Raw genomic sequence first — 5,352 nt, 5'->3', positions numbered from 1 at the left:
ACAACAACAACAACTAAGCAATATGGCATTCTGTTACCAGTTATACTTTCTCTGGAGACTGTACAACTACTCAACATTGTGAATCTGACAGAATAATTATATAAAAATTATGTAACACCAAACTTACTGGGATTCTGTTAACATCCTAGGACATGCTGCATTTCATTGTAGTGTCCCCTAGTTTTTATTAGCCATTGTATCTCAACAAAAACTCAACTCCTTGCCATCCCGTCAGAACTGACTCATAGCTAACCATTCAGCAGATTTTCAGAGACTGTAGACTGTATGGGAGAAGACTCCCCATCTTTCTTCCATGGAGCAGCTAAAGGATTTGAAATGCCTGCCTTCGGGTTTGCGGCACAAGTCCATAACCCACTAGACTACCAGAGCTTCCTATTACCCACTATAGATGTAAATGTTAAAAACACAATGGGAACTCACTACACAACTAGCAAATGGTAAGTATATAAAAAACAGTGACACTACCCAAAAGATCATACATGTATTGTTCTTGGAAATGGTATAGTCACTGTAGAATACAGTAATTTCTTAAAAAGTGGCAGAGAGAAGTATAAAATGACTCAAGAAGCGTATCTTTGGGCATTTACAACAAATAAATAAAAAAACAGGTTCACATAAACTATAAACAATTCAGAAGTATTTCAAAGTGTGAAATGTGATCACTCAAACCATGTATGTGGATGTGATGGACAGAATAGAGCCAACTAACCACTACAACTGTCACCACTATCACCCAAGGATGTTCATGTTCTATTCACAGAACCTGTGAATATGTTATTTTATAAAGCAAATGGAAATGGAGTTAAGATATTGAATCAACTGTCCTTGAGTTGGGTTAAGTAGGTAAATGAAGTATCAATCAAGAATTGTAGTAAAAAGGAAAAAGAAACTAACAAGAATGAAAAAGAGACATTGCAGTATGAGAATAACTTGTTCCAAGCTATTGATTTTGAAGACAGAAAAAAAGACCACAGACCAAGGAATGTAAGCCGTTGCTAAAAGAACATGATCAATAAAGTGAAAAGATAACTCAGAAAATGGAAAAAATGTTTTTGTTTTATGTTTCTTCCATGTAAGAAAAAAAATGTAAAAATTATTAATGTTCTTGTCAAGTTAACTTTATGGATATTACAGTTTCTTTGTTTCTTTTAGGTAGCAATGTTAAAATATACTGTAATAATAAACACTTGATGCTACAGTGTTACGACATACTCTAGATTATGCAAATGTATAAATCCTTCTTTGGACAGTTACTCAATTAAAAAAGGTAAAAGAAAATATGCCTGAAAAAAATACTGTTGAAAGTAGCAGCAATTAGTAGAGGACCTAGGCCTAGACTTGGAGAAGATTAAGTCTCACTTAGTACTCTGAGGAGATCTGCACTAGAATGGATTGTGGACCCTTCTCAGATTTTTGACTGAAGAGATTTATATTTGGAAGAAAGATAAGCAAGAAGGACTTTTATTTTTAAAAATCAGTACAAGTGTTTTGGCTTCCAATGCATCAAGACAAAGAAAAGTTAGAACCCGTAAGAGCCTCCTTTCAGGGCTTGAAGTTAAAGGGAGCTAGCAATTATGCTAATTCATGGTGACCACTTGGATCCACTGAAGTAGAAGTAGGAGACATGCAGCAATGAAGAGACAAGCTAAGGTTGGGAAGTGTTCCTTTATCACTGTCCACCTATCACGCACAGATGTAGTGTGGACAAAAGAAGAAGGGTTGTTGGCTTATGGACAAAGGAGTCATAAAAAACCTTGGCTTGTTGAGTTGACTCAATGTGGTGGCTAAGTCAAAGGGCCAGCTGGTCTAGCATGCAGGACAAGTATGGACTTGACTTTACAACTGATGGCCATTTGCGCCCAGCCATGGATAACTAGGGATCAATTGATCAGAATCGAACCAGATACGGAGATGTTTCATGCTGTGAGTTAGTGTTGATTACTTACTGTTACCTGAAAGCTTGCCCTTGACTGTACTTTGCTCACTGATGCTAGTGCTCAAGGACCTAACAAACAGTAGATTCTTCAGAGAAAGGAGCAGCCTTGTTTCTTTAGAGTACTGGTTTGATAGGATAGGCAAATTAGAAATTGGTTATCTAAAAGGAGATTAAGGCATGAGGCATGTAGTTGCTAACTTACACACTTTCACGAATACAGTTACTGAATATTGTAAGGGGAAAGTTAATTCTTCAAATATGAAGGTGAATGCTAGAAAAGTCAGGGAGTGGTATGTATTGTTAAGAGTACTGTGTTAAAATGGTTTTGCTAGCCAGTGACTTTGTTATGCGGATGCTCAGAAATATGTGAAGAGTGTACTATTCTAACCATAAGGATTATGGCTAGTCTAGCCCTTAAATTGAGTGCATTCAGCAGCAGAATTCGAAAATGTCACTACCAACAAAAGAGAAGTGAGAAAATGCACTTTGTCCTTAGGAGTCAGAGATTCTTGCACCAGTTAGACCTACAGGAGAGTGGCAGTAACTGCAGCCAAAAACTAAGAACTTGACATGAGACAGACCTGGCCCTGGGACTGTTACCCCATGGAACCACAGCTAGGAGCCTGTAACACAATCTTAAACCTGTAAGACTAAAGACTGAAGATCTTGTAAGCATGCTTCAGAAGTTGTTCTAACTAAAAAATTGTATTGTGTTTAATTCTCTCATAAAGCTTCTTCTGATGAGTATAACTTGGTTTGTGAGTTATTGCAACCTCTTTCTACTTAGTAGAGCAGTAAAACTTTTGTTGGAATTAGTAGAAAGAGATGCAGAAGCTTGTCTGACCTAGTGGAAATTGGTTTTGTACTGTGGATAATGATAATGGGGGCAGTTCTCCCACATGTAGTTACTAGAAGTAAGATTCTTAGCTCTTTTCACAATGAAATATTAAGTATTCTTCTCCAACAACACTATCCAAAACCACTAATTCTTCTTCTATAAATTGTTTTCTTCTTTGAACAATGTTTCAGATACACAGGAAAGAAATGAAAATACCATGGCCTGGCTAAGGTATAACTTAGTCTTTAAACTAATATAGTGCTTCAAGATCTCTTCAGTTTCTGCAGGCAAGGTTGTGACATCTACATAATGCAGACTAATGCTAAGTCGTTCTCCTATTCTGAGGGTATATTCTTCTTTATATAGTCCAGCTTCGGGAATGATTTGTTCAGCATTTAAATTGAGTAAATATGGAGAAAGGTATAACACATACTATTCCTGATTCAAACCACACAATGATCAACATATAAAAATTAAAAATAGTAATATACTCAAAAGTACCTGTGGAGTCAAGAACCCAGTTTCACATAGGTATAAGATTTTGGCTGATCATTTTACCAAGAACCACTGAATTTTATACATAATAATGGTTAACTTTATCCCAGTGAGTAAATATCTCAATAAAATTGTTATGGGGGAAAAGGGGGGGAAAAATCCCAACCCTATGCAAAGTCTTACAAAAGTCTTGAGGTGTGTGTTAGTGTGTTTATGACAGTAAAATACAATACATGAATCCTCACTGGTTTCATTTTCCAGCTCCCTTTCATTATTTGTTAAACTACAAAGAAAGAAAATTTGTGGGACTGAAAACATCATGATGACCTCTACACCCTTATGGTTTGAACATCATTATATCCTTTGTAGATTTCTTTGACCAAGGCAACATTCACTGTCTCACAGAAAAACTAAGGAGAGGGAAATAAACAAAATTCAGTAAAATGATTTAACAAAAGAACTGAATTAATTGCACTTTCTATTTTATGTATCCATTTTATGAGGCATTGACCTGTTATATCTATTGTTCTCTACAACTATTAATCTAGGAAAATATTTAATTTGATTTCAAAATTAAAGGTATCAAGAAGTAAGATAAGAAAGATGATGGGGGACACCGGACCAGGTGTGAGGCACCGGGAGCAAGCACGTGGGAGAGACAAGGACAGCTAAAATTTGAGTGAGGTCCCACACGTGCAGACTTGGTGGGCGTTTGTGTGCACACTCACCCATGGTGCATCTGCGCATGTGCCCTGAGCCCGTGCCCATCCTGCACCCATGCCCACCCTGCACCCATGCCCATCCTGCAAGCCTGTCTCCATGCTCCATCTTGCATCTCCTCACGTCCAGTAAACTAATTGCCTTTGTTTGCTCTAGCTGAAACAGTTATTTGACAGAAGAAGCTGATTTCACACACCCTGAACTGAAACCTCCCTTTAGTCAGAAGTAGAGAGAGAAATGCAGGTAGGGTAGCCACCCCATCCTCTTCTGGAGCAGTGACTTCAAATCAAAAACCTATCATCAACTCAGACATGAAAAACTTTATCACAGCAATGTCATGTAAGAAGCAGGGTACCTCTCACCATACACAAGCCCAAAGCAAGATGTCACTCCAAAAGAGTGAAAAAAGATCAATGAATTTCCTGAAGTCAAAAAGTTTGATGGAACTTTCTGACTCAGAATTTAAAAGAAAAATGACTGAATATTTAGTGAGTGAAAGACAAACTTGGAGAATTACAGAACACTGCAAGCAAAACCCAGTAAGAGCTTTAAAAAAAAAATCCAAAGCAATGCAGATAAAACAAACAAGGCATTAGAGGCTCTGGAAAAAAATAAAAACCACAACCCAAAAATATGAGGTCCAATATTTAAGATGCTGTCAACACAATGGAGGGACGAATGAACACAGCTGAAATACACAACCAGTGAAATAAAGGATATAATTGTCACCAATGACCTGCTAGAACAAAAAGCAGAATAAAAAAAGGAAGGAAAGAAAAAACCTCAAGGAATAATGTGGGGGCATCATAAAGAGAAAGAACATGTGAATCATCAGAATCCCAGAACAGGAAAAAGCAAGTAGAGATACTTTACTTTTTCTACTGAAGAAGTGGTGGAAGAATTGCTAGAAGAAAACATTACAGGCATAATGAAGAATGAATGAGAAAGAAATGAGTGAACAACATATAGAATTTACCCCAAAAGAAAAACACCAAGTCATATCATGGTCAAATTTTCCAGAATCAAAGATAAGGAGAGAATTCTGAAAGTAGTGAGGGAGAAACAAAGAGTAACCTATAAAGGAGAGCAAATAAGATTAAGTGCCAGTTTCTCAGCAGAAACCATGTGAACAAGAAGACAGTGGAATGACATATAGAGAACACTCAAAGAACACAACTGTCAACCAAGAATGTTGTACCCAGCAAAATTGTCCATCAAATATGAAGGAGAGATCAAGATATTCCCAGAAAAACAGAACTTAAAGGAGTTTGTAAAAACAAGACCAGCATGGAAGCAAACACTGAAACATGCCCTTCTTACAGAGGTGCCACAGAAGGTAGGA

General features: G+C 37.1%; 1 protein-coding gene across 1 annotated transcript in view; it reads right to left on the bottom strand.

Moving 5' to 3' along the window:
• ASCC3 (activating signal cointegrator 1 complex subunit 3) overlaps positions 1-5,352 on the bottom strand; it is a 451,184-nt gene that overhangs the window by 362,671 nt on the left and 83,161 nt on the right. The window lies entirely within an intron of this gene.

Source organism: Elephantulus edwardii, unplaced genomic scaffold (assembly GCF_000299155.1).
Source record: "Elephantulus edwardii isolate Elephantulus edwardi_28Jun2011 unplaced genomic scaffold, EleEdw1.0 scaffold00013, whole genome shotgun sequence".
Classification (NCBI taxonomy): domain Eukaryota; kingdom Metazoa; phylum Chordata; class Mammalia; order Macroscelidea; family Macroscelididae; genus Elephantulus; species Elephantulus edwardii.
This window is presented reverse-complemented; position numbering and strand designations above follow the sequence as displayed.